This window comes from Procambarus clarkii, chromosome 69, assembly GCF_040958095.1.
Source record: "Procambarus clarkii isolate CNS0578487 chromosome 69, FALCON_Pclarkii_2.0, whole genome shotgun sequence".
Classification (NCBI taxonomy): Eukaryota; Metazoa; Arthropoda; class Malacostraca; order Decapoda; family Cambaridae; genus Procambarus; species Procambarus clarkii.
In genome coordinates, this window is record NC_091218.1 from 4,831,627 (window position 1) to 4,841,859 (window position 10,233).

The 10,233-nt window shown below is 41.1% G+C and overlaps 3 non-coding genes across 3 annotated transcripts; all 3 read right to left on the bottom strand.

Annotated features, from left to right (window-relative positions):
- Positions 1-738: 738 nt before the first annotated feature.
- Positions 739-811, bottom strand: TRNAV-CAC (transfer RNA valine (anticodon CAC)). Its single transcript has one exon. It is a non-coding gene; the product is annotated as a tRNA-Val (tRNA).
- Positions 812-2,885: 2,074 nt separating this feature from the next.
- On the bottom strand, positions 2,886-2,957 carry TRNAM-CAU (transfer RNA methionine (anticodon CAU)). The gene has a single exon. It is a non-coding gene; the product is annotated as a tRNA-Met (tRNA).
- Positions 2,958-4,269: 1,312 nt separating this feature from the next.
- Positions 4,270-4,343, bottom strand: TRNAN-GUU (transfer RNA asparagine (anticodon GUU)). Its single transcript has one exon. It is a non-coding gene; the product is annotated as a tRNA-Asn (tRNA).
- Between the last annotated feature and the right edge of the window lie 5,890 nt (positions 4,344-10,233).

Below are 10,233 nucleotides of genomic sequence, written 5' to 3' on the forward strand. Positions count from 1 at the left end.
TAGATAGAGCTTGTACATACAGTGTCTAAAGCCACTATTACGCCAAGCGTTTTGGGCAAGGCTGGCCCGAACCTTTGTATTTGTTTCTCATAAAACCTAACGTAACTTACCATCCAAGGTCTAATACATGCTGAGGCCAGATATAGTACATATATATGTTATACTAGGCCTAGGAATATATATGTTTGGTTTTAGCTGTATTTTTTCCTGACTATAAGGTGAATAGTACCAAATTCTACTATGTTATTGTCTCTTACGTCAATATTTAATTTATATGTACGATGCTCTTCATAGTTACAAAATGTACAGGAGGATGGATTGCATTCATTAAAGATAAAAAACATTTCTTTTGTTTTTTTATGGTAGGAGAAAATTAGACTGTAGCAGAGCGTAGTTTCGATCTACGGACCTCTAGTGGGATTATGGGCCCAGCACGCTTCCACTGCGCCACTCTGCTCCACAATACATAGTTATATGACTCAATATTAATAATTAGTATAATGTAGTATTAGCAAATTACAAAATGGTATAAGTTTTATGATTTAATAAATATTGTCAATATACTTTGTTATTAATTTTAGCTCTTTAAAGGGAAGGGAAGGGAACTTTGAAGGGAAGGTCGGGGATTGAACGCCGACCTGCAAGAAGCGAGACCGTCGCTCTACCGTCCGACCCAAGTGGTTGGACACTTTGAGTTTATTTCAATGGGTTATGAAAACAAACATTTAAAAAGTCAAATGTTTCCGCCCGGGATCGAACCGGGGACCTTGCGCGTGTGAGGCGCACGTGATAACCACTACACTACGGAAACCTGAAGTGTAGTGACCTGTTATTATATGGACCAAATCCGGTTAATTGCTACCGAAGATGCACATAGTTTTTCACATATTTACATATGCACATATTATCTTGCTTCAGCGATATAATATGATCAAAACACATTGCTTGAGTAATTATATAAATTATAAAAGGTTTAATAACGAAAATAGAGAGAAAATCCTGTTTTATGTGTGTACGGGGTGTGTGACGTCACGATAACATGATAGGTTAAGTTTAGTTTAGTTCACTTATTATGCACCCCATACCCATCTTGTGGGAGATACTGGAAGGGGTTACAGAGGCATATAATGGGCTCAGGGACTGAACCCCACAATTCATTTAGCTAAGCAAGTTACAGTCTTGATGAGCGAGTTACAAAATTCAATATACGTCGTAACATCAACAATGGGTTCGCGATTGACTAAAAGTACGGTTTCTAAATTAAGCAACTGACATATGTGGAGTGCTAGTGTCACAATGGATGTTTGTCGTGCACACCGCCCCCCCACTCCAGTGGGCAGCGCTGGATAGCTTACTATCACTTTGGTACTACCTATAATTAGCAAACTGGGGATATTTGGCAAAAAATTCTGGTAGCAGATAATTTTGATTGAAATATTTACACATCTCTGGAACATTTGTTATAGGAAGCAGAAGGAAGTGATATTAGGGCTTCAGAGAGCGGGAGGAAGCAGTAGGAAGTATTTTTAAGGCTTCAGAGAACAGGAGCGAGCGGGGAAACGCAGGAGAAAGTGTTTTAAGGCTTCAGAAAGCGGGAGGAAGAAGGAGGAAGTGTTTTTAAGGCTACAGAGAGCGGGATGAAATAGGAGGAAGTTTTTTAGGGATTCGCGAGAGCGGAAGGAATTGTTATTAGGACTTCAGAGAGCGGGAGCGAGTGGCAGGAAGCAGGAGAAATATTTTGTAAGGCTTCAGAGAGCAGGAGCCAGTGGTAGGAAGCAGTAGAAAGTATTTGTAAGGTATGTGCTTCATGAGGAAACAGGAGGTGGTGTTATTAGGGCTTCAGAGAGCAGGAGGGAATATTTTTAAGGCTTCAGAGAGCGGGAGGAAGTGGGAGGTAGCAGAAGATAGTATTAATAGGGTTTCAGAGATCGGGAGCGAGCAGGAGGAAGTATTTTTATGGGTTCAGAGAGTGGTAGGAAGTGTTACTAGAGCTTCAGAGAGCGGGAGGAAGCAGGTGGAAATAGTTTTAGGACTTTCGATGGCGGGAGCGAGCGGTAAGAAGCAGGAGGAAATATTTGTAAGGTTTTAGAGAGCGTAGCCTCCGTAACACAGTTGGTTAGCGTACAAATGTTTCTCGCTGTAGGGCTCTCCACATGTCAGTTGCTTAATTTAGAAACTGTACTTGTGGGCGGTCTTGAGCCCATTGTTGATGTGAAGATGTGCATTGAATTTTGTAACACTCTCAGCAAGATTAACTTGCTCAGGTAAATGAATTGTGGGGTTCAGTCCCTGAGCCCATTATGTGCCTCTGTAACTCTTTCCACTACCGCCCACAGGACGGGTATGGGGTGCATATTAAATGAACTAAACTATAAACTAGGGTTATCCCATGGAATTGTCTTACCGGCGAAGTCGTTAAATACCAAGATATTACCTCAGTTCAAAATCCAAATAAATAAATAAATAAATAAAATAAATATGTTTATTCAGGTAAGGTACATACATACAAGTGATGTTACATTAATGGATCAATATATAGATAGAGCTAGTACATACAATGCCTAAAGCCACTATTACGCAATGCGTTTCGGGCAGAAACAGATATTATATAAATATAATAATAGAAACAATCCTCATGAACCATAGGGGGAGGGGGAGGGGGGGGATCTTTGACAAGCCGATGGCTTCCACTATCCGTCGAGGACACTAGGGACTTGTAAATTCAGGTACAAATCTCCCACGTTCGTTATTGTGCCTTTATTTGTTAACATATAGCTAGCTTAACCTGTAATTTGTAATTACTTATATTGAAGGGGGTAGCAAGACACTGCTATGTACCTGCATTTGTAATGTAAAATAATTATTAATACATTAAAACAACTTCGTAGCAGAGCGTAGTTTCGATCTACGGACCTCTGGGTTATGGGCCCAGCACGCTTCCACTGCGCCACTCTGCTGCTCATATTATTTGAATGATACATTTTATACATCTTTTATAATATTATAATTGGTAATATTTTCTTCATAAATAAAAGTATCAGTGTTTCTGCACAGTAACGCACCAGTACGTACTGATCTTGCGCATGGGATGCGCACATCATGGCTACTGTGCACAGCCAGCTGCGTATGACATACATCACAGCATGGGTATGCGATCACTGCTGCACACGATGGGTATGGGTTCACTACCACTCATGAACAGGACATGTATTGGAGGCACTAACGCTCACAGGATAGGTATACATGGGGTCTACAGGATAAGTATGGGATCCACTCAGCCCTGGAGGCTGATCTGTCGTGTTTGTTGAGGTCTATAGCAACTCTTCTTGCATGTAAACATTCCAAGCATAAGAATTAAATTTAGTGTCTGGACCGAGATTCATCAGTCAGTTACGCAAGTACTTACGAACATGTTATCTCAATCTTTGGCGACTTTACACATATTAAACAGTTGATGAGCTCCGAAGGACTGGGAAGTAGTTTATAATTATATATTATTTTCTAAATTGTTGTGTTATGCCGCCAAAACTCGGTATGTAGATGTTCAACCCGTCCTCCTAATAGAACGGCGCCTTTTGACGAATACTCTTCCCGAGACCAACAATTGTCGTACTAGAAAATGGTAGCGGCTCGTGAAACTGCAGCCCATCCTCTTGTGTTGGTAGTACTTATAGTAACGATGAGGACCAAAGTTAATATATCGATGTACAACGCAATTAGAAAGTAGAAATTTGTACTATTGAATTTAGACAAACCGGAAAAGGTTTTGAATTTATATTGCAAAGACAACCTTAACCAACTGAACCTTCCTAGGCCTAATACACGCAATCTGAGGCCTAATATCGTACTTATGTGTGCTATACTAGACCTAGGAATATATATATTTTTTAGCTTTATTTGTTCAGACTATAAAGTGATTAGTACTCTTTACTTCACTTCCGACTATAAAGAGTTTATAATTAAGACTATAATTAAGAATTCAGACTATAAAGTGATTAGTAAGTACTATTATGTAATGACTTAGTACGTCAACGTTTGTACTATGGAGCATATACAACAACTACTGTGTAAACAGGAGGATGGGTCGCGACGTTGACATACTGTGCCGTTCTCTGTTGTGTTGGGATAAGGTCACTTACGCGCGAGAGTTTGTTGACGTTGGGAGACTTGAGGAGGACGGGCTGGATCACGGGGCCAAGTGTGACATCGCTGTCAAGTGTGTTATGTCGGTCTTGTCTGAGGTCAACCCCTAGAGTTGGCCTAAATAATCGCCCCCGGGTGGGCTCGAACCACCAACCTTTCGGTTAACAGCCGAACGCGCTAACCAATTGTGCCACGGAGGCTCGAGGAACGTTCTTAACAAATTTGTAATAAGGTGGAACTACTTCGATATCGAAGTGTAATAATTATTTGAATTTACTTGAGAGCTACTTATAGTGGCCTCGATGAGGACAGGAGGCCGGCGGCTTGTCGAAGGTCCCCCCATTTGCCTTGATTATCTTTTCCTGATGATGATAATTCCTATAGTGTCCTAATGCCTAAAGTAACCTTGTGTCTAGTGGTCACGACGGAGACTGGAAGCCGGCAGCTTGTCAGTGGTTCCCCCATTTTTCCTAAGTTTCCTCCTTTTCTTTCTTCCCTAATTTTCCTCCTTTCCCCCCACAAAAAAGAGTAACAACAACAAAAAAGACTCTGGGGTTGGAGTCCCTGTGCCTTCTTGTACCAACTTCGAGGCTAACTCCGGAGCTGGAGCCCCCTGGGGGGCAGTTCCTTGTTGCCTTCAACCTCGTTCTGACAGTTCCTGCGACGGCGCTGGAACCTTATTGGCGCTTATTGGCGTTTGCCTTTCCAATTGAGACGTTCGGTGGTGTGGAGAGGGGGGACCTGCTGCATGGGTGACAGCTTCTCCCCTGTATCAACCTATCCCGGCTTTACGCCCTGGAGAGGCCACTCCAGACCGACAACCAGAACGGAACTCTATAGTCTCCTGAGACAGATGGACGCCTACTACTTGGATGGTCCACCAGTTTTTACATTCTTGTAAAGCCACTAGCACGCATAGCGTTTCGGGCAGGTCGTTTATCCTAATATGACTAATTCCTAAGATTAATATTAATGTTAATTAATAACTCCGGAATACGACCCGTCAAATCGTTTCACTGCTGGGTGAAGAGAGGCGTAATGTTAAGGATTGGAACCTAGTCAATCCTCCCCAGCCAGGATACGAACCCAGACTTAATTGCTCGCGAAGTGCGGGTTACCTTGAGGTGCTTCCGGGGCTTAGCGTCCCCGCGGCCCGGTCGTCGACCAGGCCTCCTGGTTGCTGGACTGATCAACCAGGCTGTTGGATGCGGCTGCTCGCAGCCTGACGTATGAGTCACAGCCTGGTTGATCAGGTATCCTTTGGAGGTGCTTATCCAGTTCTCTCTTGAACACTGTGAGAGGTCTGCCAGTTATGCCCCTTATTTGTAGTGGAAGCGTGTTGAACAGTCTCGGGCCTCTGATGTTGATAGAGTTCTCTCTCAGAGTACCTGTTGCACCTCTGCTTTTCAACGGGGGTATTCTGCACATCCTGCCATGTTTTCTGGTCTCATGTGATGTTATTTCTGTGTGCAGGTTTGGGACCAGCCCCTCAATTATTTTCCACGTATAGATTATTATGTATCTCTCCCGCCTGCGCTCAAGGGAAGGCTCTTTAGTCGGTCCCAGTAGTTTAGATGTTTTACTGAGTGGATTCTAGCAGTAAAGGATCTCTGCACGTTCTCTAGGTCAGCAATTTATCCAGCTTTGAAAGGGGCTGTCATTGTGCAGCAGTACTCCACTCTAGAGAGCACAAGCGTTTTAAAAAGTATCATCATCGGTACAACATCTCTAGTGTGAAAAGTTTTTGTTATCCAACCTGTCATTTTTCTTGCAGTTGTGACGGCTACTTTATTGTGTTCTTTAAAGGTAAGGTCTTCCGACATGAGTACACCCAGATCCTTTATAATAATAATAATAATAATAATAATTTTTATTTAGGCAAAGGTACATACATAAAGAGATTTTACAAAGTTTGTTGGCTTTATAGATAAGAGCTAGTACATACAATGCCTAAAGCCAATATTACGCAAAGCGTTTCGGGCAGCATTCGAGCAGCACTTTACATTGCCATTTCGTTCTATGTTATGATTTGCCTGGGTTTTGTACGTGGTTTCCGTTTTTATATTTTCACTTTTCCGTAGCGCATGAGCTGGAACTTATCATCGTTAAACACCATATTATTTTCTGTAGCCCATAGAAAGACCTGATCTATATCTGACTGGAGGTTTGCCGTGTCCTCTATGTTGCCTACTCTCATGAAGATCCTAGTGTCATCTGCAAAGGATGATACAGTGCTATAGGTTGTGTTCGTGTCTATGTCCGATATGAGGATGAGAAAAAGTACTGGAGCAAGCACAGTACCCTGTGGGACTGAGCTCTTCACGGTAGATGAGCTGGATTTTATTTTGTTGACTATTACACATTGGGTTCTGTTAGTCAGGAAATTGTAGATCCATCTGCCTATTTTTCCGGTAATTCCTTTTGGACGTATTTTATGTGCAATAACACCATGGTCACATTTATCAAAAGTTTTTGCGAAATCTGTGTAAATTACATCAGCGTTTTGTTTGTCTTCCATAGCATCTAATGCCATATCATAGTGGTCTGGCAACTGCGACAGGCAAGAGCGCCCTGTTCTGAAACCGTGTGGTCCGGGGTTAAGGAGTTGCTGTGATTCCATGTATTTTGTGATCATACTTCTTAGCACTCTCTCAAAAATTTTTATGATGTGCGATGTTGAGAAGTTCATTCTTTGAGTACATTTGAATTTGAATTTGAGTTCATTCTCACTTGAGAATGAACTCAAATCAGTCAGGCGCAGACTGTCACAGTGAGAGGGTGTGTTTGCTGGAGCTCCGATTGTAGTAATATTATTACAGCAGTAATGGAAGGATCAGTGAAGGAACTGATGAGTCTAGTTGGAACTCTGAGGACAGAGTTGGATTCGCTACGGGAGGAGGTACGACAGCGAAACAACATCAGGAAGAAACACAGGAGGAGACCAGTATTCAAAAGACCTCGTCTTGGCAAGTTGTAAAGGACAGGGGTCTTAAGAAGACCTTGGCAAAACCGACAACTAATAGCCTACACCTAAGGACTTCTAACGCATTTGACGTATTAGAGGACGAGTGCTGTGGTGAACCTGTAGTTCAACGAGGAGGGAAAGGCAAAGCAACGAGGAGCATTGAAGCGCAGGTCCCTCAAAGTGCTCGAAAGAAAAATGGAGAAACGAAGCGAATTTTGGTTGTGGGAGATTCCCAGGTGAGGTATTTAGACAGAACGTTTTGTGCCAGAGATAGGGGGAAAAGGTTAAGGGTTTGCAATCCGGGAGTTGGAATTGGTGATATTGTTGGAAACAGGAATGATATTATGACGGGAAATGGGAACAACCCCATTATTTGTATTAGTGCAGGGGGTAATGATGTTGGACGACTTAGGAGTGAGGAACTAATACAGAGATTCAGGACAGCCATTGAATTAGTTAGGAGCAAGGGAGGAATCCCGATCATATGTAGCATTCTTCCAAGAAAGGGATTGGGAAATGAAAGGATGTCGAGGGCACTTGGTGTCAATTGCCGGCTGGAAAGATATTGCAAATCAAATGCAATACCTTTCATAGACAACTGGGAACACTTCTATGGAAGAAATTAAATGTATGCTCGTGATGGGGTGCATCTATTGAGGGCTGGGGTTGTTGCTGTTGCGAACTCGTTGGAACCAGTGGTTAGAGGCGTTTGTTTGGGTTTAAACTGTTAGTAGATAGAGGTATGGGAATTGATTTGGAGGAAGGAGGTAATAAAAGTAAGTGTTTGTGGGAGAAAGGAATTGGCAAAATGATCAGGGAAAGAGAAGGGTCTCAAAATAACAATTCACTTAGGGTATATTACACTAACAGTAGAAGTCTAAGAAATAAAATTAACGAATTAAATGCTCTTGTCTGCACAGAAACAATAGATATTATTGCACTTACCGAAACGTGGATGAATGTAGAAAACAGAGAACTATTATCTGAATATCAAATAAATGGATTTAAACTATTTCCACACAGATCGATATATTAGACGAAGAGGGGGAGTAGCCATATATGTTAGGGACAATTTGAAATGTAGTCTCAAAGAGGGAATCAAAACTGAGCCACACACAGAAACTATTTGGATAGAATTAAACGAAAAAGCAAATAATATTATAATAGGAGTTATATATAGGCCACCAAATTTAGACAGAATGGAAGCAACGCATCTATGGGATGAAATATCTAGAGCATCTAGATCTAACAGTATATATATGTCATGGGTGACTTTAATTTTAGGGGAATAAACTAGTTAAACAAAACAGGGAATAGTGAAGCAGATTTTCTAGAATTAATTGACGATTGGTTTCTTACGCAACACATTAAGGAACCAACGCGGGAAAATAATATTTTAGATTTAGTGTTAACTAACAGGGAAACTCAAATTAATGACATCGAAATAGGAAGTGAGCTACGGAACAGTGATCACAAAGAAATCAGATTTAGCATAGAATGGAATAGACCTGTAGGAGAAAATTCTGTTAAAGTGCCAGATTTTCGAAAAGCTGATTTTAATAGCCTAAGAAATTTTTTGGGTCAAATAGATTGGAAAGTCTTGGGCATGGGATGTGGGCCGGTCTTGGAGCGAGACATGAACCCAGCGATAGGTGATGTAAAAGGGGATTTTGATGTGGATTCAATATATAACTTATTTAAGAATATTCTAAACAAAGCACAGGAACGTAGTATACCATACAAATTGAATAAATCGAATACTAATGACCCAAAGTGGATAACAAAGAATTTGAAGAACCTTATAGGTAAAAAGAGAGCTTGGTACAAACGGATTAAGAATGGGGAAGTCATTTTAGAACAGGAATCCGTACAACTGGTTAGAAATGTTAAAAAAGAGATAAGGAAAGCAAAAAAAACTATGAAGTTCGCATAGCAGGGCGAGCAAAGACAAATCCTAAAGTTTTTTTTCAGTTATATCGAACTAAGACTAGAGAAAGGATAGGTCTATTAAAAACTGAGACAGGTCAAATGTTCGTAAAAAGGCAAATAGGACACTGGGATTTATTAATCGAAGCGTTAGTAACAAGACACCTGGTGTGGTTCTGCAGTTATATCTTGCTCTGGTTAGGCCCTATTTAGATTATGCAGTTCAGTTTTGGTCTCCATACTATAGAATGGATATAAATTCACTTGAACGTGTCCAGCGTAGAATGACAAAGTTAATTCCCCAAATTAGAAATCTTTCATATGAATAAAGATTAATAAAGCTTAAATTGCATTCACTGGAAAGGCGAAGAGTTAGGGGTGATATGATAGAAGTTTACAAGTGGATGAATGGACATAACAAAGGTAAAATTAATAGGGTATTAAAAGTATCAACACAAGACAGAACACGAAACAATGGGTATAAATTGGATAAGTTTAGATTTAGGAAAGACTTGGGTAAATACTGGATCGGTAACAGGGTTGTTGATTTGTGGAACCAATTACCGCGTAACGCGGTGAAGGTGGGATCCCTCGATTGTTTCAAGCGAGGGTTGGACAAGTATATGAGTGGGATTGGGTAGTTATAAATAGGAGCTGCCTCGTATGGGCCAATAGGCCTTCTGCAGTTACCTTTGTTCTTATGTTAGTGCTATCGGTATGTAATTTTTTGCCTCTGCTTTATTTCCTCCTTTATGGAGTGGTGCTATCTCTGCTGTTTTTAGTATGTCAGGAATAACGCCAGTATCTAGGCTTTGTCTCCACAGAATGTGAAGGGCCTGCGATAGTGGTTTTTTACAGTTCTTGATGTATATGGAGTTCCAAGAATCCGGGCCTGGTGCAGAGTGCAGAGGCATACAGTTTATGTCTTCTTCAAAATCCAGTGGGGATAGGGTGACGTCTGATATATGATTTGATGTTGGTATCATATCCATGAAAAATTCATTTGGGTTATCAATCTTTAGTGCGTTTAGTGGCTCACTGAAAACAGAGTCGTACTGCTTCCTCAGTATTTCGCTCATTTCTTTGTTGTCATCAGTGAAAGTTCCATCTCCCTTTCGCAGGGGCCCGATACTAGATGTGGTTTTTGATCTTGATTTTGCATAGGAGAAAAAATATTTCAGATTTCTCTCTATTTCACT